General features: G+C 39.2%; 1 protein-coding gene across 1 annotated transcript in view; it reads right to left on the reverse strand.

Annotated features, from left to right (window-relative positions):
• LOC143019961 (uncharacterized) overlaps window positions 1-18,694 on the reverse strand; it is a 672,791-nt gene extending 654,097 nt beyond the window's left edge. Inside the window, exon 1 of the mRNA XM_076176009.1 lies at window positions 18,583-18,694. The gene's annotated coding sequence lies outside the window, so the exon portion shown is untranslated. The remainder of the gene's footprint in view (window positions 1-18,582) is intronic.
• Between the last annotated feature and the right edge of the window lie 6,202 nt (window positions 18,695-24,896).

Here is a 24,896-nt window from a genome sequence, read left to right on the forward strand (position 1 = left end):
TCTCTCTCTCTCTCACTCTCTATTTCCCTCCCTCCCTCCCTCGTTCTCTCTCTCTCTCTTTCCCTCGTTCTCCTCAATTCATCATTTCTCTCAGTTATTATCTCCTTCTCCTTCTTCGCAATAGCTCCCATTCCAGCACAGCATTGGTTTCAAGGATTGAAGCAAAGGTGAATTGTTGGCAACGGCATACAATTCACGGTCCTGTTTACTGTTATTTATTTTTACTTTTTTTTTTTATTCTCCGTTCATCATTCTTATCATTCCAATCTTCATCCGCTTCCCCAACTTCCTCGCCTTCTTCATCATTCTCATCACCTTCACCATCCTCACCATCCACATCCCCTTCCTCGGCTTAATCATCCTCATCATCCTCAACATCCTCACCATCCTCATAATCCTCACCATCCTTAACATTATCATCATCGTACACATCATCATGCACATCGTTTCATCGAACACATCATCATCGTATACATCATCGTACACATCGTCATCGCACACAATCATCGTACACATCGCACACATCACCTCACACATCGTACACATCATGCACATCGTACACATCCTCACCCTTCTCATCTTCATCATCATCATTATCCTCATGATCTTTATCATCCACATCCTTGTTCTCATACTCATCGTTTTCTTTCTCCTTTTGTTCTCCTCTACACTTTCCCTCCTTTTTTTTTTCTTTTTTTTTTTTTCTCCTCTTCGCCCCTCTTCCCTTCTCTTCCCCTCCTGTCCCCTCTTCCCACATCCATTGTCCATCTCTTTCTATTTCCTTTTTCTCCTTTCATCTTCCCATTGTCTTCTTTGTAAAATTATCTCGTCTATTGGATGTTTTTACTCAAAATTATTACTCTCCTTTGCTTGCTACCTTCCTTCTCCCTCTCCGTTTCCCCGTAGAGACATATTCAGTTAAACAGACTATTGCGAACACCAGAAGGATTCAGACGTTCTTGCATGACTAACTCGAATTCTACAACACAGTCACCTCGAATTATAGCAAAAGAAACAATACAGATTTGATATATCTAGACTTTGCAAAAGCTTTTGATACCGTCCCCCCACGAAAGACTACTTATTAAATTAGCTTCACACGGAGTAAGTGTTAGCCTATTAAATTGGACTAGTAATCGCTTGAACGATCGAAAACAGTTGTTCTAAATGGCAAAATTCTAGGTGGAAAAATGTTACGAGTGGAGTTCCTCAGGGTTCCGTTCTTGGGCCACTTCTATTCATAGTATATATAAATGATATAGATCACGGACTGAAATCTATTGTCTCCAAATTTGCTGATGATACAAAAATGTGCGGAATGGCAAATGGTCACTTAAACCAATTAGATATTCAAGAAAATTTAGATAAATTACAGCAATGGTCTGAAAAGTGGCTAATGTAATTTAACAAAAGTAAATGTAAGGTTATGCACATAGGTAAAAATAAAAGTAAGTACAATTACAAGTTATTAGGAAATTCGTTAAGAAAAGTGAGTAGTGAAAAGGATCTCGGCGTAATTATCAGTAACGATCTCAAATCATCTAAGCAGTGTATTTCAGCCTCTGAGAAAGCAAATAAGATTCTAGGACTACAAAAGTCCATCTCTCATTAACAAGCTATATAAATCGTTAGTTCGTCCATATTTGGAATATGCAGTTTCCGTATGGTCACCGAATCTCATTAAAGACATGGACAGATTAGAAAAAGTACAACGGCGAGCCACAAAAATTATTTCAAATATAAAAATTAAATCATACGAAAATAGACTGAAACATATGAATCTGTTTTCCCTAAAAAAAAGCGTAGAATCAGAGGTGATTTGATACAGGTCTTTAAGATTCTAAAGGGAATTGACATCAAAGGTGACAAACTTTTCACAATGAATGAAAATCCAACAAGAAATGATGGTCTCAAACTGTCACAAAATAAGATTTAATTTGGAAGTGAGTAGAAACAACTTCACCAACCGTTTAGTTAATGAATGAAATAAACTTCCTGCGGAGGCAGTGCAATGTAGTTCAGTTCGAAGCTTTAAGATTCATTTAGATAAACACCAAAGTAAGATGCTGTAATGCCTGCCATTTATTTTATATATATTTATTTGTTATTTTTTGTCTGTTTATTATTCCTTGACTATCATTTATTATTATTTATCTGTCAATTTATTACTATTTACTATTTACCTGTTTATTATCTAACTTTACTTATTCATTTATTTACTTATTTAATCTATTATCATTTATATTATTATCATTTATTTGTTTATTCATTTATTTATTTATATTATATTCTTTTACATCCGACCTAGTTATGGACCACAAGGTCTCCTGTCGGCATGCTCCTCCTCTGAAAATCCTTTTTATGTTCATGTATGTATGTTTGTACGTTTGTATGATGCTTTGTATGTATATATGCATATAAGTACTTATGTAATTATGCATGTATGTATGTGTATGTAAGTATGTATGTATATTCAAATATCTTTTGGACTTCTATCAATCGATCTTCACATCAAGATATTCCTTGTAACCTTTAAAGCTTCAGTATAATTTCAACAATGCTTCCGTTACTGTCGAGTTACTGTTTTCGTGTAATCGACAGCAACTGGAGCATTGTTTATTTTATGCTGAATTTTTACTCGTGTATAGAGCAATAGTGAAAAACAAAACAAGAGAGATCGAATTAGAAATGATGAAATAAGAGAAATTATTGGAGTAACATCAGTTAGAAGCAAAATAGAAAAGGCACAACTAAGGTGGCTTGGGCACGTGGAGAGAATGGATGAAGAGAGTATTGCAAAAAAAAAAAAAAAAAAAAAAAAAATGGAACTGGAGACCAGAAGGTAGCAGATCTAGAGGTAGACCGAAGAAAAGATGGTAAGATGGAGTTGAAGAAATCCTAGAGGCAAATGGATTAGGAAAAATAGAGGATTTGAGGGAAGAATAAAGCTTTGAGAAGACAATCTGGAAAAGTGTGCTGGCTCAACTGACTGGCTGAAATCCTACCTGGGAGCAGAAGTAAGAAGTATGTGTAATATATATATATATATATATTTATATATATATATATATAAATATATAATTATATATATATATAATGTATATAATGTGTATATATATGTGTATATATATATGTGTGTATATACATATGTATATATATATGTAAATATATGTATATATACATATGTAAATATATGTATATATATATGCATATATATATATATGTATATGTACATGTATATATGTATATATATATATGTATATATATGTATATGTATATAATATATATCATATATATATATATATGTATATATCTCTGTATTTCATATATACATATATAATATATATAATGTGTGTGTGTGTGTAAATGTAAGTATATTTATATGTATGTATTGATTTTGGGAACAGTTGAAAAAATTGCCACTGTATAACTTCCGAGATGTTCAGCCATGTGTAGTTAGCTTTAGCCGATTTCGCCCGCCTCTTGGTCTCTCGTTCTACGAGAGAACTTTATACGCCGCAATCATGACCTCCAGCCGCTCAGACAAGGAACATGAGGAAGAGGAGTGGACCTCAGGAGGGAGTTCGAGAAGTAGTTCCGCCTTTGGAGACTCCAGCGTCGAGGAGTCGAGCTACACCGAGGATTCCTTCGCTCCTGTCTTTAAGACCAGTTTCAACGGAGGAAGGAAACGTTCTCTGTCGTCTAGCGCAGAAGAAGGGGAAGAAAGCGCTTGCAAGAAGATAAAGACCAGTTTCAACGGAGGAAGGAAACGTTCTCTTTCATACAGCGCAGAAGAAGAGGAAGAAAGCGCTTTCAAGAAGATCAAATCCTTCGAAGAGCCCAAGAATGACTGGATCCAAGTCAAGGAACTGGGCGAAGGAGCTTACGGCTCCGTAGTTTTGCTGAAGAAAGCAACTAAGGAGGTTTTCGTCGCCAAAAAGTCCATCGAACTTGAAGACGATATGAACCAGGAAATCGAAGTCCAAGTCCAAGAGAGTCTCGAGCACCGCAACATTCTTCGCGTGCTGAGCTCCGAGAAGGACGAGACTCATATACACATTTACCTGGAATACGCCAATGGAGGTGACCTCTCAAGAAAGATCGGGCCCTCAGGCTTGGACGAAAAAACGTCCGTATTGTACTTCAATCAACTTATTTCAGGAGTCAAGTATATGCACACACAATGAGTGGTGCACAGGGATCTCAAACCTCGAAACTTACTCCTCAACGGCGATAACGTTCAAAAAATTGCCGACTTCGGACTCGCAGCAAAGATCGAAGACAGGAAGACTTACCTGAGCGAAGTCTGCGGCACCCGAGGCTACATGGCTCCTGAAGTCTTCTCGGCAAGATACAGAGGAGAACCCAGCGACGTGTGGTCGTGTGGCGTCACTCTCGTCAAGATGCTGAGCGGACGCGCTCCCTGGGAAGTAGCAAAGGCCTACGACCCTAATTACCAAATTTGGCTTCTAAAGGGCCTCGTATCCCTCGACAGCAAACCTTGGACTCTCATCTGCAAATCAGCAATGGAGTTGATCGAAAGTCTTCTCCACCCGGACCCATCCGGAAGAGCTACAATTCAAGAAATCGAGCAACATGACTTCGTTGCAAATTAAATATCAAGAATTTACAAACCATAAGTCAACACATTCTACTTTCGTTATCACGCTTGAAAAATATCAATAATAATGATAAGAAATTAATTAAAATAAAAAATAAATTGTAATTACAATATTCAAACCTATTTCGTGGTGAATAGTTTATTGAACTAAATTTCGAATCATCCATTTGAAAATAGAATTTTAGTATCAATTATTAAGAAACATTGGGAGGTTTCCCTCGGCTGAATAAGATTACTATGGGTTAATGAAAAATCAAATTTACCCATACATTTACGAAATGATGATCTACGGAATCCTGGGTCTAGTGGGCGAGACGCCAAGTGTGGTAGAATTTTAAGAAACGCTACTGTGAGCTGAATAAGATCATCCATCACTAACCATAATAAAATTATTACAGATACAAAGTTGTTCGCTGTGGGCGCCAAAGGGTTAATAGAAAATTACGTTTAACACTTTCCTAACTAGGATTTTGTCTAAGTGAATAAAGTTTGTGTGTGTGTGTGTGTGTGTGTGTGTGTGTGTGTGTGTGTGTGTGTGTGTGTGTGTGTGTGTGTGTGTGTATTCATATGATTTGTATTTGTGTATTTTGTTTATTTGTTTTGTTTATTTGTATATGTGTATTTATGTAATATCTTCTCTAGTGCGTTTGAGTGGGCGCGCGTATGTGTATTTATGTACGTTTTTAGGTGATTGTGGATAAAAGTGAGTGTTTGTGTGTATATATATGTTCACAAGAGTGTGTGTACATAGGTATGTGGTTGTGCTTATTTGCTTCTGTCTCTCTCTCTCTCTCTCTCAGTCTCTATTTCCCTCCCTCCCTCCCTCGTTCTCTCTCTCTCTCTTTCCCTCGTTCTCCTCAATTCATCATTTCTCTCAGTTATTATCTCCTTCTCCTTCTTCGCAATAGCTCCCATTCCAGCACAGCATTGGTTTCAAGGATAGAAGCAAAGGTGAATTGTTGGCAACGGCATACAATTCACGGTCCTGTTTACTGTTATTCATTATTACATTTTTTTTTATTCTCCGTTCATCATTCTTATTATTCCAGTCTTCATCCGCTTCCCCAACTTCCTCGCCTTCTTCATCATTCTCATCACCTTCACCATCCTCACCATCCACAGCCCCTTCCTCGGCTTAATCATCCTCATCATCCTCACCATCCTCAACATCCTCACCATCCTCACCATCCTCAACATTCTCACCAACCTCATAATCCTCACCATCCTCAACATTATCATCATCGTACACATCATCATGCACATCGTATCATCGTACACATCGTACACATAATCATCGTACACATCGTGCACATCGTACACATCACCTCACACATCACCTCACACATCGTACACATCATGTACATCGTACACATCGCACACATCATCGTACACATCCTCACCCTTCTCATCTTCATCATCATCACTATCCTCATCATCTTTATCATCCACATCCTTGTTCTCATACTCATCGTTTTCTTTCTCCTTTTGTTCTCCTCTACACTTTCCCTCTTTTTTTTTTCTCCTCTTCGCCCCCTCTTCCCTTCTCTTTCCCCTCCTGTCCCCTCTTCCCACATCCATTGTCCATCTCTTTCTATTTCCTTTTTCTCCTTTCATCTTCCCATTTTCTTCTTTGTAAAATGATCTCGTCTATTGGATGTTTTTACTCAAAATTATTACTCTCCTTTGCTTGCTACCTTCCTTCTCCCTCTCCGTTTCCCCGTAGACACATATTCAGCTAAACAGAATATTGCGAACACCAGAAGGATTCAGACGTTCTTGCGTGACTAACTCGAATTCTACAACACAGACACCTCGAATTATGACAAAAGAAACAATATAGATTTAATATATATAGACTTTGCAAAAGCTTTTGATACCGTCCCCCACGAAAGACTACTTGTTAAATTAGCTTCACACGGAGTAAGTGTTAGCCTATTAAATTGGACTAGTAATCGGTTGAACGATCGAAAACAGTTGTTCTAAATGGCAAAATTCTTGGTGGAAAATATTACGAGTGGAGTTCCATAGGGTCCGTTCTTGGACCACTTCTGATCATAGTATATATAAATGATATAGATCACGGACTGAAATCTATTGTCTCCAAATTTGCTGATGATACAAAAATGTGCGGAATGGCAAATGATCACTTAAACCAATTAGATATTCAAGAAGATTTAGATAAATTACAGCAATGGTCTGAAAAGTGGCTAATGTAATTTAACAAAAGTAAATGTAAGGTTATGCACATAGGTAAAAATAAAAGTACAATTACAAGTTATTAGGAAATTCGTTATGAAAAGTGAGTAGTGAAAAGGATCTCGGCGTAATTATCAGTAACGATCTCAAATCATCTAAGCAGTGTATTTCGACCTCTGAGAAAGCAAATAAGATTCTAGGACTGATTTCGTGATCCTTTGACTACAAAAGTCCATCTCTCATTAACAAGCTATATAAATCGTTAGTTCGTCCATATTTGGAATATGCAGTTTCCCTATGGTCACCGAATCTCATTAAAGACATGGACAGATTAGAAAAAGTACAACGGCGAGCCACAAAACTGATTTCAAATATAAAAAATAAATCATACGAAAATAGACTGAAACATATGAATCTGTTTTCCCTAAAAAAAGCGTAGAATCAGAGGTGATTTGATACAGGTCTTTAAGATTCTAAAGGGAATTGACATCAAAGGTGACAAACTTTTCAAAATGAATGAAAATCAAACAAGAGATGATGGTCTCAAACTGTCAGGAAATAAGATCTAATTTGGAAGTGAGTAGAAACAACTTCACCAACCGTGTAGTTAATGAATGAAATAAATTTCCTGCGGAGGCAGTGCAATGTAGTTCAGTTCGAAGCTTTAAGATTCATTTAGATAAACACCAAAGTAAGATGCTGTAATGCCTGCCATTTATTTTATATTTATTCATGTTATTTTTTGTCTGTTTATTATTCCTTGACTATCATTTATTATTATTTGTTAATTTATTACTATTTACTATTCACCTGTTTGTTTATTATCTAACTTTACCTATGTATTTATTTACTTATTCTATTTATTATCATATCATTATTATTATTTATTTGTTTATTCATTTATTTATTTATCATTATTATATTCTTTTACATACGACCTAGTTATGGACCAAAAGGTCTCCTGTCGGCATGCTCCTCTTAAAATCCTTTTTATGTTCATGTATGTATTTACCCGTCTGGGGTATTGGCTGCTTGTTATTGTGGCAAAGTAGCATGCAGTCGATACTTTAGGGTCTATATGGGGCGCCCCTACGGACCAGAGCCACACATCATTTTGTCTATGATAGAAGAAATTCTGTTCATAGAGAAATGATGACACTTTTATACTACGACTGTCCCTCCGTTATGCTGTCCCCCAACCCCTTGTTGCTGTCCTGTACCATTTCTCTGAGTATTCTCTTTCTGATTGGGGGAATTCCCTGTGGTGGGGGAAAAGAATACTGCCACCAAGTTTTCCCACTTGGATCGTAAGAGGCGAGAAGAAAGGGACGGGGAGAGGGACTAGGCATCCTTCTCCCTGTAGCCCCACGGGGCACACATCCTAAAGACAAAAGTGAAGGCATAAGGGGTGCTGGCGGGCCTCGGGCCAGCACCCTAAGGTTTGGGTCTTTTAATGTGCGTGGATGTGGTACAGATGAGAGTAAAAGGGAAGAGATAGGTAGTATGTTTGTGAGAAGAAAGTTGGATGTGTTGGCTTTGAGTGAAACTAAGTTGAAAGGGAAGGGTGAGTGTATGTTTGGGAGTGTAAGTGGGAGGTTATCAGGAGTGAAGAGAGGGCGAGGGAGGGAAGGGGTGGCTATTCTAGTAAGTGAGGAGATAGGTAAAGGGGTAGTGGAGTGGAAGGAGGTTTCCTCAAGGATAATGTGGATGAAGGTGAAACTGGGGAAGGAGATGTGGGTCTTTGTAAGTGCATATGGGCCGGGCAGTGAGAAGAGCATGGAAGAAAGGGAGGCCTTTTGGATAGATTTAAATGAGTGCATAGAGGGTTTAGGAAGAAATGTCAATGTAATAGTACTGGGAGACCTTAATGCTAGAGTGGGAAATGGTCCAATCGATGGAGTGGTTGGGAAGTGTGGAGTTCCAGGAAAGAATCGTAGTGGAGAGTTGATGGTGGAAATGTGTCTAGAAAGAGAGTTGATGATAGCAAATACAGTGTTTCGGAAGAAAGTCAAGCATAAATACACATGGGAGAGGGTGGTGAAGGGAAGGGTGGTAGATAGAGCGCTAATGGATTATGTAGTGGTAAATAGGATTATGATAGGAAGAGTTAAGGATGTACATGTGCTAAGAGGAGAGGGTGGGGGAATATCAGATCATTTTTTGGTGGAAGGTAAGTTGAGAGTGGAGGATAGATGGAGAAGGAGGAAAGGGACAAAAGGTAGGGAGGTTCTTAGAGTGAACTCCTTGAATGAAAAGGAAAAGGAGAAGGAGTACGAAAAGAAGCTGAAGGAGGAGTGGGAGGGAGTAAAGGATAGAGCAGAGATGGGTGTGGAGGAGGAATGGGGATGGTTCAAGGAGGGAGTCTTAAAGTGTGCAAGAATGGTGTGTGGAACAAGAAGGACAGGGGGAAATAGAAGAAAGGGTAGTGAATGGTGGGATGAGGAAAACAAAGAAGTTGTAGAAGAGAAGAAGCGAGCATTCACAGATTGGTTACAAAAGAGGACAGGGGAGTCATATGAGACGTACAAAGAAAAGAAAAGAGAAGTAAAGCAAAAGGTAAAGGAGGCAAAGAGGAGAGCAGATGTGAAATGGGGTAGGAGTATGACAGAAAATTTTGAAAGTAATAAAAAGATGTTTTGGAAAGAAATTAAGAGAGGAAGAGGAGGCGAATCAAGTAGGGAAGAAAAGGTAAAAGGTACAGATGGAGAGTTTTTAATGGAAGAGATGGCAGTGAGGGGAAGATGGGCAGAATATTTTAGGGAGTTGCTGAATGTGAAGGAGGATAGGGAAGGAAAGATAGCTGCAGTGGGAAATACGAAGAAAATGAAAGTGATGAGTGAGGAGAATGGAGGAGAAATAAGGAAGGATGAGGTGAAGGCAGTTGTAAAGATGATGAAAGCAGGTAAGGCACCTGGTCTGGATGGATGTCATGCAGAATGTCTGAAAAAGGGAGGTTCAGTGATGGTGGACTGGTTGGTGAGATTATTTAATGTTTGCTGGAGAGAGGGTAGAGTACCGGAGGACTGGAGTAGTGCCTGTATAGTTCCTCTTTACAAGGGAAAAGGGGACAAGTGTGAATGTAGTAATTTCAGAGGGATTAGCCTGTTGAGTGTAGTAGGGAAGGCTTATGGGAGAATCTTAATTGAGAGGATTAGGAGAGGAACAGAAGGAGTAATTGGTGAGGAACAGTGTGGATTTAGGACGGGTAGAGGTTGTGTAGATCAGATCTTTGTGGTAAGACAGATATGTGAGAAAGCTATAGGAAAGGGGAAGGATGTTTTTTGGGCTTTTATGGATCTGGAAAAGGCTTATGATAGGGTAGACAGAAAGGCACTGTGGGAGGTTATGCAGATTTATGGGATAGGAGGAAAGCTTTTGGGAGCTGTCAAGAGTTTTTATGTGAGTAGTAGAGCATGTGTTAGGATTGGAAATGGAGAGAGTGAGTGGTTTAAAGTAAAGGTGGGACTTCGTCAAGGATGCGTTATGTCGCCCTGGCTGTTCAACTTATACATGGATGGGGTGGTGCGAGAGGTGAATGCTAGGGTAGTGAGTCAGGGATTGGAGATGGTTAAAGAAAATGGAGAAAAGTGGGAGGTGAGCCAGCTGTTCTTTGCGGACGACACTGCGCTTGTGGCAGGGTCAGAGGAGGGATTGAGGAAGCTGGTGGCAGAGTTTGGGAGAGTATGTGATAGAAGAAAGCTAAAGATAAATGTGGGTAAAAGTAAGGTGATGAGATGTACAAGGGGTGAAAGTGGCAGTAGACTGGAAGTGAACATAAAGGGAGAGCAACTGGAGGAAGTGGATAGTTTTAGATACTTGGGTGCAAGTGTAGCAGGAAAAGGTGGAGTGAAGGTGGAGGTAGAATGTAGATTGAGAGAAGCGAGTAAATGCCTTGGTGGTTTAAAGAGTGTAATGAGAAATAGACATTTGGGAATGGCTGCGAAGAGGAGACTGTATGAAGGAGTGATTGTGCCAACAGCACTGTATGGGGCAGAAACGTGGAACATAAGAGAAGAAGAGAGAAGGAGTTTGAATGTGTTTGAGATGAGGTGTCTGAGAAGTATGGTGGGGGTTACTAGGCTAGATAGAGTGAGAAATGAGGAGGTGAGGAGGAGAACAGGGGTGAAAAAGGATTTGGGTGAGAGGGTTGATGAAAGAATATTAGGATGGTTTGGACACATGGAAAGAATGAGTGAAGAAAGACTAGTAAAAGAGGTATGGAAGGCAGATGTGGAGGGAGTGAACATGAGGGGACGTCCTAGGATGAGGTGGATGGATGGGGTGAAGGGGGCTTTGGGGAAGAGGGGAATGTCTGTTGAGGAAGGAAGGGAGTGGACGGAAGACAGAGGTGAGTGGAGAATGGTTGTATATGGATGATGTTGTGACTGCATGAGGAGGAATGGGCGGGGGGGGGGTAGTATGTGTGAGTAAATTTTGACACAGCCCGAAGGGATTTCTCCCCGTCCCTCCCTTTATATGCAAAGGGGGACGGAGAGGGGGGTCGCCGATTAAATGAAGCGGCCTTGCTGTGGATGTACTGTGTCTTGCGACACTGCTTCTGACCCAGGGCGGTGGGCAGGGTTCAGGGATGACCCGTCATCCAGGAGGTGCTCAGATGAGAGGAAGGGTGGGAGGGGTGTGGAGTGTATTTAGGGATGAAATGGGTGGGAGTGTTTTTATGCCTTTCCCTTTGTGGCTACCTCCCTTGGAAGGGGGAAAAAGCCTTGGTATATGTATGTATGTATGTATGTATGTTTGTAACGTTTGTATGATGCTTTGTATGTATATATGCATATAAGTACTTATGTAATTATGCATGTATGTATGTGTATGTATGTATGTATATTCAAATATCTTTTGGACTTCTATCAATCGATCTTCACATCAAGGTATTCCTTTTAACCTTTAAAGCTTCAGTATAATTTCAACAATGCTTCCGTTACTGTCGAGTTCCTGTTTTCGTGTAATCGACAGCAACTGGAGCATTGTTTATTTTATGCTGAATTTTTACTCATGTATGTATACTAGAGCAATAGTAAATAAAACCAAAAGAAATCGAATTAGAAATGATGAAATAAGAGAAATGATTGGAGTAACATCAATTAGAAGCAAAATAGAAAAGGCACAACTAAGGTGGCTTGGGCACGTGGAGAGAATGGATAAAGAGTGAATTACAAAAAAAAAAATGTAACTGGAGACCAAAAGTTAAAAGAACAAGAGATAGACCGAAGAAAAGATGGAAAGATGGAATTAAAGAAATCGTAGAGACAAATGAATTAGGAAAAACTGAGGATTTGAGGAAAGAAGAAAGCTTTGAGAAGACAATCTGGAAAAGTGTGCTGGCTCAACTGACTGGCTGAAATCCTACCTGGGAGCAGAAGTAAGAAGTATGTGCAATATATATATATATATTTATATATATATATATATATATATATATAATATATACATTATATACATATATATATATATATTATATGTATGTATATATATACATGTATATGTATATATGTATATATGTATATGTATATATATATATGTATATATATATGTATATGTATATATATATATGTATATATATATGTATATGTATATATATGTATATATATGTATGTATATTTATATGTATATATATATGTGTATATATATGTATATAATATAATATATATATACTGTATGTATATATGTCTGTATTTCATATATACATATATAATATATATAATGTGTGTGTGTGTGTGTATGTGTGTGTGTAAATGTAAGTATATTCATATGTATGTATTGATTTTGGGAACAGTTGAAAAAATTGCCACTGTATAACTTCCGAGATGTTCAGCCATGTGTAGTTAGCTTTGGCCGATTTCGCCCGCCTCTTGGTCTCTCGTTCTACGAGAGGACCTTATACGCCGCAATCATGACCTCCAGCCGCTCAGACAAGGAACAGGAGGAAGAGCAATGGACCTCAGGAGGGAGTTCGAGAAGTAGTTCCGTCTTTGGAGAGTCCAGCGTCGAGGAGTCCAGCGTCGAGGAGTCCAGCTACACCGAGGATTCCTTCGCTCCTGTCTTTAAGACCAGTTTCAACGGAGGAAAGAAACGTTCACTGTTTTCTAGCGCAGAAGAAGGGGAAGAAAGGGCTTTCAAGAAGATAAAGACCAGTTTCAACGGAGGAAGGAAACGTTCACTTTCATACAGCGCAGAAGAAGAGGACGAAAGCGCTTTCAAGAAGATAAAATCCTTCGAAGAGCCCAAGAATGACTGGATCGAAGTCAAGGAACTGGGCGAAGGAGCTTACGGCTCCGTAGTTTTGCTGAAGAAAGCAACTACGGAGGTTTTCGTCGCCAAAAAGTCCATCGAACTTGAAGACGATACGAACCAGGAAATCGAAGTCCAAGTCCAAGAGAGTCTCGAGCACCGCAACATTCTTCGCGTGCTGAGCTCCGAGAAGGACGAGACTCACATACACATTTACCTGGAATACGCCAATGGAGGTGACCTCTCAAGAAAGATCGGGCCCTCAGGCTTGGACGAAAAAACGTCCGTGTTGTACTTCAATCAACTTATTTCAGGAGTCAAGTATATGCACACACATGGAGTGGTGCACAGGGATCTCAAACCTCGAAACTTACTCCTCAACGGCGATAACGTTCTTAAAATTGCCGACTTCGGACTCGCAGCCAAGCTGGAAGACCGGAAGACTTACCTGAGCGAAGTCTGCGGCACCCGAGGCTACATGGCTCCTGAAGTCTTCTCGGCAAGATACAGAGGAGAACCCAGCGACGTGTGGTCGTGTGGCGTCACTCTCGTCAAGATGATGAGCGGACGCGCTCCCTGGGAAGTAGCAAAGGCCTACGACCCTAATTACCAAATTTGGCTTCTAAAGGGCCTCGTATCCCTCGACAGCAAACCTTGGACTCTCATCTGCAAATCAGCAATGGAGTTGATCGAAAGTCTTCTCCACCCGGACCCATCCGGAAGAGCTACAATTCAAGAAATCGAGCAACATGACTTCGTTGCAAATTAAATATCAAGAATTTACAAACCATAAGTGAACACATTCTACTTTCGTTATCACGCTTGAAAAATATCAATAATAATGATAAGAAATTAAGTAAAATAAAAAATAAATTCTAATTACTATATTCAAATTTATTTCATGGTGAATAGTTTATTGAACTAAATTTCGAATATTGTATTTGAAAATAAAGTCTTAGTATCAATTATTAAGAAACATTGGGAGGTTTCCCTCGGCTGAATAAGATTACTATGGGTTAATGAAAAATCAAATTTACCCATACAATGTACAGTTCTATCTACTTTTATGAAATGATGGTCAACCAAATCCTGGGTCTAGTGGGCGAGACGCCGAGTGTGGTAGAATTTTAAGAAACGCTACTGTGAGCTGAATAAGATCATCCATCGCTAACCATAATAGAATTCTTACAGATCCAAAGTCGTTCTTCGTGGGCGCCAAAGGGTTAATGGAAAGTTACGTTTAACACTTTACTAACTAGGATTTTGTCTAAGTGAATAAAGTTTGTGTGTGTGTGTGTGTGTGTGTGTGTGTGTGTGTGTGTGTGTGTGTGTGTGTGTGTGTGTGTGTGTGTGTGTGTGTGTGTGTGTGTGTGTGTGTGTGTGTGTGTGTGTGTGTGTATTTTCATATGATTTGTATTTGTGAGGTTTTGTGCGTTTGTTTTGTTTATTTGTATATATGTATATATGTCTCCTCCAGTGCGTTTGTGTGGGCGCGCGTATGTGTATTTATGTACGTTTTTAGGTGATTGTGGATACAAGTGAGTGTGTTTGCGTGTAAACATGTGTTCACAAGAGTGCTTGTGTGTACATAGGTATGTGGTTGTGCTTTTGTGCTTCTGTCGGTGTCTGTGATTGTGTCTGTTTCTGTACCTGTGTCTGTGCTTGTGTCTGTGATTGTGTCTGTTTCTGTACCTGTGTCTGTGCTTGTGTCTGTTTCTGTTTCTGTACCTGTCCCTGTGTCTGTGCCTGTCTGTTTCTGTGTATACATATCCGAGCAAGGAACGGCCGTGGGTGAATGTAATATACGCGTACATGCAAATGAAATTATGTATGCAAAATGAAGGGGTGTGGATTTGAATCTAATCTAGAATGTGTAACAGAGAGAGGAGGAAGAAGAGAGAGGGAAAGTGGTTGAGGGAGACGGTGCTAGAAATCCGTGAGAGTGAAGAATGGAAGTTGAGAGTAAGAATTTATGGGAGTGAGAGTGTGAGAGTATGTGAGGAAAAGAAAACAGCGTCAGGCGAGAAAGTGGAGAAATTTGAAGTGTTTGAGAGTGAGAACGTGAGGAAGGTAGAAAAGCGTGAGAAGAAAACATTGAGTAAGGGAAAGCAGGAAGTGAGAAGTTGAGGTGAGAAATTGAATGTGAATGAAGAAAGTCGTGAGTGTAAGAGAGAAGAGACTAGAAGTGAATGACAGCGTTAGCGTGAGGAAGTGAGAATGCATTAGGATAAAATCGTGAGTATATGAAGTGAGAGAAAGGAGAGTGAGATGTTGAGAATAAGGAAAAGGGAAACATGGGAAGAAGATCTTAAGAAGGAATAGTAAGAGAGAAGAGAGTGAGAGAAAATAAAGTGAGATTTGTGAGATTTCTCGAGTGAGACCATAAGAAACCGACTTTAAGATAGATACCATGAATGTGAGGAATATGAAATAAGGGAGTGAGAGTGTTTGAGAGTGATGAACGGAGAACAGGTGAGAGGCAAAGGCGTGAGAAAAGGAAGAGAAACAAAGATAATGTTATAGAATTCGAGTTAGTCACGCAAGAACGTCTGAATCCTTCTAGTGGTCGCAATAGCCTGTTTAGTTGAATATGTCTCTACGGGCAAACGGAGAGGGAAAAGGAAGGTAGCAAGCAAAGGAGAGTAATCATTTTGAGTAAAAACATCTAATAGAAGAGATAATTTTACAAAGAAGAAAATAGGAAGATGAAAGGAGAAAAAGGAAATAGAAAGAGAGGGATCATGGATGTGGGAAGAGGGGACAGGAGGGGAAAGAGAAGGGAAGAGGGGGTGAAGAGGAGAAAAAGAAAACGATGAGTATGAGAACAAGGATGTGGATGATAACGATGATGAGGATAGTGATGATGATGAAGATGAGAAGGGTGAGGATGTGTACGATGATGTGTGCGATGTGTACGATGTGCATGATGTGTACGATGTGTGAGGTGATGTGTACGATGATTATGTGTACGATAATGTGTACGATGTGTACGATGATGTGTACGATGATGTGATGTGCATGATGATGTGTACGATGATGATAATGTTAAGGATGGTGAGGATTATGAGGTTGGTGAGAATGTTGAGGATGGTGAGGATGTTGAGGATGGTGAGGATGATGAGGATGTGGATGGTGAGGATGATTATGCTGAGGAGGGGGATGTGGATGGTGAGGATGGTGAAGGTGATGAGAATGATGAAGAAGGCGAGAAGGGTGGGGAAGCGGATGAGGATTGGAATGATAAGAATGATGAAACGGAGAATAGAAAAAAAAAATGTAAAAATAAATAACAGTAAACAGGACCGTGAATTGTATGTCATTGCCAACGATTCACCTTTGCTTCTATCCTTGAAACCAATGCTGTACTGGAATGGGAGATATTGCGAAGAAGAAGGAGAAGGAGGAGGAGATAATAACTGAGAGAAATTATGAATTGAGGAGAACGAGGGAAAGAGAGAGAGAGAGAGAGAGAGAGAGAGAGAGAGAGAGAGAGAGAGAGAGAGAATGAGGGAGGGAGATAGAGAGTGAGAGAGAGAGAGAGAGAGAGAGAGAGAGAGAGAGAGAGAGAGAGAGAGAGAGAGAGAGAGAGAGAGAGAGAGAGAGAGAGAGAGAGAGAGAGAGAGAGGGAGAGGGAGAGGGAGAGAGAGAGAGAGAGAGAGAGAGAGAGAGAGAGAGAGAGAGAGAGAAAGAGAGAGAGAGAGAGAGAGAGAGAAAGAGAGAGAGAGGAGAGAAAGTGCCCGTTAGTGGGACAGTATCCTAGCAAAGTTGGAACATTAGGAAGAGGAACGTCCAAACTGTTGCCTGCACGGGTAGCGAATGCAACTTGCAAGCGGAATACGAATGTATATGTGTGCGTGCACGCAAGCAGGCACGCACGCACGCACACACAGTGATAATGGCCTCCCATACATTCGGGGGGTCTCAAATAACCAATGGTCAGGTTTTACCTTATTGTAAACTAGCTTAAAATTCGCACTTCGTGCAGATTTTTAATCCGTTCAACACAGGGACGCATAGCACTGGTTTTGCTTTGGTTAAAACAAACGATATTATGCGGCTGTGAGAGTTTGTGGATGTCTAATAACGGGGTCACACACACACACACACACACACACACACACACACACACACACACACACACACACACACACACACACACACACACACACACACACACACACACACACACACACACACACTCACACATGCATACATCCACACGCACACACACATCACACATACACACACTGAAATACACACATACATAAATGCATACATTAACACGCAGACACACACCAACACACACACACACACACACACACACACACACACACACACTCGATTGATATACAAAAACCATGTTCAAGCTGTCAGCCCCAAAGCGCTCACAGACCGAATCGCTAATTAAGTGATATAAAATTTCTAATTAGTACAAACAGTGGCGAAAGCTCCCCCAATCCTCGGCAGTCAGTAGACGAGCTCAAACCACTCACTCTGTTCAACCCCTTCACTTCGGTGACGCTACTCGCCTCCTCTCAACTCGCCTGGCATTGTCATGGGGTATCACTGTATTGAACCGGGTGGACGTATTGGCGTGTGTGTGTGTGTACGAGTATTTGAAATTGATCTCAGTCGCAGATGTCTGATTGCAATACGAGGATTTTCTTTTCTTCTTTTTTTCTTTTCTTTTTTTTATATAAATTGTACCGGTACGTAATCCTTCCTCTTCAAATCACGTTTAGATATTTGGATATTTTATACAAGTTTCAATTGTACGTACGATTCGCCTTTTTTCCCCCCTGATAACCAATGACTGCTCCCCTTTTCCTTTTCCTTTTCCTCTTCCTCCTCCTCTATCTCCTCTTCCGCTCCTCCTCCGTCTCCTCCTCCTCCTACCAGCCGGTGACAGGGACACAGCCTCATACAAATACAAAACAGAATACAATCCAACATCTCTTCTCCAAAAAGATGGAAGGAGAGTTGGCTGTTTCGGCTGGGCGTGTTTTCTGGGGGCTGATACTTGACAACAAAATAAAGTTACAACGTTGCATTTTGGGGGTTAACCGGGGAGCTAAGTTACTATACTTAATGAAAGTGTTACTATGAGTAATACAATGGAGATATCGGTAAAAGTACTTGCCGCTGGAGCAGACACAGGTGACATCACACGGAATGGCCTAGAATGGGATGTGGTGTCGCCTGCCCCCCATTTTTAATTTTTTATTTTATTTATTTGTTTACTTGTTTATTTTTACACACCTGAAGTACAGAGCTGGGCGCGTTACTGCCCGACATGTAGTGCGTTACCGATTTTAATTTCCTTAGAGCGGTCCGCGTCACTGCGTATGTGTATATGTATATACACATACGCAATATATATACGCAGATTTCTCGGTAACGCACTACCTATCCGCGGTAACGCGCCCAGCTCTGCTGTAGCACCCTTTCCTTCAGCTTGTCACATGTCAACAACATTTGCCAATGAACAATCCCTCAGAGTGCACGTTCTCACTTACCTTGATGCAGAACTTGTTCAATCAAAGGTTACTGGGTCTCGTTTACTGGAGAAACGTTTTCCTCGTATTTTGGCGCTGGAAATGTTTCCTTTTATTTTGGCGCTGTACAGCATCACCTCCTGCAAAATTAAAAAAACCTCTAATCAAAACACTTTTCTTTGTATTCTTGTGCGCTTGTGGTCTCATCGGAAGGGGTGCTGGTGTCTTGCATTCGCTTAGGTGCGAATTCGAATCCTGCATTCCTGTCTGATTCCCAGCAACACAAATGCATAGGGCAACAGTGACGGTTTCAGTTGTAGCTGAGCGCCTCCTGGCGTAGGCTCATAATCTATTCTGTATACATATTTATCTATTCATTCTATTATTCTATTATTTATTTATTCATTTATTTATGCATAGACAAACAACCTATGAATTAATTTACCATTTCTATTTATTCATATGTTCATTGTGTAATGTCAGAATGTTCGTATTGAGATTAGTAATTTAGTATACATTCAATTATAAGTAGAATTACGAACAGGGCGGTTAGATGTCACTTAATTTGATTAATTGATTTGGGGTCAAACAGATTACAAATACACAAGTCAACCAGACAAGAACTAAACTTATTATTTTCATATTATAAACTTTCGCGCGACTAATTTACACAAGCTAACACATTTGATGACAATACATTAGTACGTATGATATAATCATAAAGGTATCTTATATATATATATTATATATATATATATATATATGCAAGTTAAAATATTTATAGGTAACGCTTATAGAAAATGGAATAATGCACGTATCTGCATCAGACAGAATCAATTGTTTAGCGAGAGGTTATTCTAGTCTATATATTTATCCATTTATTTGTTCATTTATTCATTCATATATTTAGTGCAGCAAAGTATACACATCACAGTGAACTGTACCCATAGTGTACATACATTGTTTGATGTCATAAGGAGAGAAAAGAACTCATAGAAAATGATTGAGGCCAAGGAAAGATTAAAATTATAAAAATCTAGTTAATTTTTTTGGTTGGGGGATTCTATTCAGCTATTCTTTTATATATATATATATATATATATATATATATATATATATATATATATATATATATAAAAGTCGTATGGTAAGGATGTCTGGGCAACTATATTCGGCTGTAGAGTTTTGTTGTGGACGAAGAGAAGGGGAATGGGCGTTTCGAAGGTGTCTCTTCATTTCCGAAATGTCGAGATAGGAGGGGATTGGTGTCGTCGTGTCCAAGACTATATGGACCTTTGTCGTGTCCTCAAACTCTGCCTACCCTCACGTACTGTAAGAAGGTGGGTAGGACTACTGTGGAAGGTAACAATCACTGCTGCGAATTGGAAAGAAGTGTGGGATTCGAACCCAAACTAAGAGAACACAAATAAGGCCATTGGGAAGCATATTAAATTGTTTATGCATTTATTAATCTATCTATATTACTATGGTAATATTAATTCTACATTATAATATATATATATATACATATATATATATATATATATATATATATATATTATATATATATATATACATATATATATGTACATATATATATATTTACATAGTTTCTCTTTTTATTCACTTATACAACTTATATATTTATCAATCCATTTTTAATTCTAACTTTTATATATTTATTTATTTACTTGTTTAATTTCCTAATTATTCATATATTTATTTTACTTCCTTTATATAATTATCTATTCATGTCGTTATTTCTCTTTCAGTCTGTATCGTGCGTAGTTCAAGACAGCCGCTCCGCCTCAGAAACATCAAGTCTGATCGCGCGTCACAACGAAGCCAAACTCCCATTGAGGTCGTGGCCGCTTGACTTAGCGTCCAAGTTGGCAGGTTTCGCCATAAAGGAACGACAGAAAGCGAAACATTTTGACAGCGTTGGCCACAATTTTCAGGAGAATTGTAATGTATAAGCCAGTATTGCATTCTACTGTAGGCCAGACATAGAACATGGTGTTAAATTTTACTGTATTGATGCACATGGTCACATCGAAAAGATTTTACTGTAAGTGATATGTACTGTATTATTATTTTTTCTTTAAATTATTATTTTCTATTTTACATTAAACTAGTCTTATGGTATTGTGCCGAGTTTCATTGTATATTGTACGGCAATGAATTTAATCCATGGCAATTCGTTTTATGTTGCTGGATTCCACGGAATAGTAATTTTTGCTATATTGCATTGCAATGCATTTTTAGTCTATACGATCATACTGCATCGCTTTATCTCTTTCGATGCGTTTTTCCTCCGGTATTGCTTGCAGCAACGGAAGAGTCAAGAAGTTTTTTTTCTATCAGCAATCCTGATGATGTTTTGTTGCTTGTGTTTATGTTTATAACTATATCATATCTACATATCTTTAAATCTATCTATATATACATATACACATACATATCTATCTACTTATCTATATTATTCATATATCTGTATATACAATTTCATACCTGTATCTATATCTACATTTATGTCTATATATCTAGACATCTATATCTATATATATTTATGTTTATGCTCATCCTTACGTTTATGCTGACTTCTGCATTTACTTTACCGTTATCGTTTGTATTTACGACTGATTTCATGCTTGGGTGTATGTTTATGTTTTTATTTTTGCTTACTTTTTCGCTCACGCTTACGTTCTATGTTTATGTATATGCATGTCTATACACATGTCTATTTCTATGTCTATGTGTATAGAATTAGATCTAGACTTGGGTTCGGATTTAAGCAATGATAAGTTTCCTTAAGGAGTTTGGAAAGAAACAGATGGCTCTCTCAGGCTCTTGCCAAAAGTCCTCCACCCTAGTTATGTTGTTGTTGTGCACGTGTGCTGCCATTTCTGTACTATGTATATGTAGGTGATCATGTGTGAAGTATCTGTTGCGCTCCTTTATATGTGATGATATTTGCTTGTGTGTGTCTGTGTGTGTGTGTGTGTGTGTGTGTGTGTGTGTGTGTGTGTGTGTGTGTGTGTGTGTGTGTGTGTGTGTGTATGCGAGCACGAGATGTTCATCTTATATGGACACCCACGAAACCTCCAAGACATATGTACACACACACACACACATACACACACAATATATATATATATATATATATATATATATATATATATATATATATATATATATATATATATACATACATATATGTATATATATACACACACACACACACAGATGGACGCGTACGCATCATAAAATACCAAGGAATTACAACAAAGGAAATGAACGTGTAGGCATAATAGACACAAAGGAAAATTCAACAAAGGAACAAGACACCCAAGTGTCATTTTTCACTTTGCCACGTGACACCATGGCACCTTTCGTCACGTCGAGAGGAGGAAGGTGCCAAGGCTTCTGGCACTCAGTGCAACCCGAGACATCGGGGAGTCATTAGCGGCTCAAGAACGTGACCTCCTCGCCTCAGGATGAATTGAATCACTTGGCGTTAGGCAGAACAGAATTATATATACATACATACATATATATATATATATATATATATATATATATATATATATATGCATAAGTAACCACTAGGAAAAGTAAACTAACGAAGCAGAGCGCTTTCGTATAATTACATCTTCAGTGCACTAAAGATGTAATTATACGAAAGCGCTCTGCTTCGTTAGTTTACTTTTCCTAGTGGTTACTTACGCATTTGTGTACATACGCTCCTAGTGTTTTTATTGAATATTATATATATATATTATGTAGTAGTGAAAAGGTCAACTGAGATAAAAATTCAACCTTTATGAACTGAGGTCATTGATGTCACTATCATATTTAAGTTTGCTTTCATTACTTTTACAGCTAGTAATTCTAAGCCGTTATTATCTTTATTCTTATCTTTATTGTTATATTGATTCTTTTCTTATTACTATAAATTATGCTATTATGATTTATATCAATGCAATTATTTCGTGTGTGTGTGTGTGTGTGTGTGTGTGTGTGTGTGTGTGTGTGTGTGTGTGTGTGTGTGTGTGTGTGTATATGTGTGTGTGTGTGTGTGTGTGTGTGTGTGTGTGTGTGTGTGTGTGTGTGTGTGTGTGTGTGTGTGTGTGTGTGTGCGCGCATGTGTATGTGTGTGTGGTGATTCACCATGGTCTTGGATCACGTGTTGGACTCTTGATCGACAGCTATTTCCCTCCCGGAAGAGAGCTCAGAGCTCATATATGACCAATCTACTGGTAATGCTGTGACCTTACACACAGCCAAATCCCCGCCCACGAGAGTTGGAGTAACGACTCGCAGCGCAGCGATGCTGTAATTATTTCAGCCCTGGGCGGGATTCGAACCCAGACAGCCGTAGTGGTCTGTGTGCATGCGTGTGTGTTTGTCTGTGTACTTTCGCGTGTACACGTTTGTGTGCGTGCGTGAACGTACCTTTTCATGAGTAAACACTCGTACATATCTTCTTCTAAAATCATACATACAAAAAGAGTCGCATGTAAACGTGTGTGTATACGCTATGTACATACAAGGGTTCCACGTTTGGAGTGCATTTGTTTATTGCAATGTGTATTTTTCATCTCGGGGTTGACTTTTCATATGTGATTTTGCAAATTGCCCATGACGCATTTTGCTTCTAATCTGACCAGATTCTAAAGTTGCTTGTATGCAGTTTAGATGAGTTGTCAAGGACCAAACAATAAAACTTTGGATTGGCAATTTCGTGTATGAACAAGAGAATGTTAGCAACAACGTACACAACCACATGCATGTCCGCACGCATGTACAAATACACACACACATACACATACGCACACACACAAACACACACATACACACACACACACACATACACATGCACACACATACACATGCACATGCGCGCACACACACACACACACACACACACATACACATGCACACACACATACACACATACGCATGCACACACACACACACACACACACGCATACACACACTTCCGGGAGGGAAATAGCTGTCGATCACGGGTCCAACACGTGATTCAAGACCATGGTGAATCACACACAAACACACACACATAACACACACACGCACAAATGTATGCGCTATTCATATATGTAAACAATTATATGTTCGTACAAATGCGCACATTAACGTATTCTTTGAAAATGTACACGCCTATTAAAACCTGTACATATAATTTGGAACATTCGTTAGTTTTAACACATGCAAACACACACACACATACATGAATACATGTTGTACATTCTCAGTCTCTATTTCTTTGTCATTCCTCCTCTTCCCCACACCTCTGACTCTTGCTTTTCCTCTTTATTCCACTATCTCTCTCCCTCTCCTTCTCCCTCTTCCCCTCTTTCCCTTCCTACTTCACCCTCTGTCCCCATACATGTCTCCCTCTTTCTCTCTATTTATCCTTTTAGCTCTCATTTTCCCTCGATATAACGCACTAGTTGATCAAAATAAACCACTATTGAATGCAATTATATATATATATATATATGAAAATTTTTATGATAGTCGCATGCAGGATTCGAACCCACTGCTTTCGGCCACCCGTAAGATCACCTTCACAGACTGTCATAAAAAATAATCAGATTGATGTCGCTGTTACTAGCGAATTTCTCACATATATATATATATATATATATACACACACACACACACACACACACACACACACACACACATAAACGTATTTGTGATGAAGGGATTATCAGCTCTATCCCTTCATTGTTACACCTTTATATCTCTTAGCCTTTCGTTTGCCAAGGCTGAATAAAATAATTTGGCGACAAACAGATCATAAATCAACCATGGTATCGAGAGGGTGACCTCTTTCCTCACCCCGTGAAACCCTTCACCCTTCACCTCTCACCCTCCTTTTACCTGTATCTATCTCTATCTCTATCTCTTATCACTTATCTCCCTCTCTACTTCTTCCCCCACTGCGTCTTTTACTTTCTCCTCCTCTTCTCTTTCTCTTCCTTCACTTTCTTTTTCATTCTCCTTCCATCACCACCCCCCTCCTCCTCCTCCTCCCCTCCTGGCGCCTAATTCCATGATTAATAGCGGCACATTTTCCCTTTCAAGAATCGCCACAAATCTGATGCTATCTAAGGTCTAAATCCGAAATATATCTTGTGTAATAATAGCCTTTACTGCAGAATATCTAAATGATGAAGTTGGCGTGGCCATCTAATCTCAAAATGGGTTTTATATTCGTGGTCGTGATAATATACAGTGGTTGGAAGTTGTGTGAAGTGTGGCAACACTGTAATTATTTTACGCATTTTGTAAGACGTGGCACCACT

The sequence above is a fragment of the Oratosquilla oratoria genome, chromosome 38, assembly GCF_046742065.1.
Source record: "Oratosquilla oratoria isolate Oo_2021 chromosome 38, ASM4674206v1, whole genome shotgun sequence".
NCBI classification, from domain to species: domain Eukaryota; kingdom Metazoa; phylum Arthropoda; class Malacostraca; order Stomatopoda; family Squillidae; genus Oratosquilla; species Oratosquilla oratoria.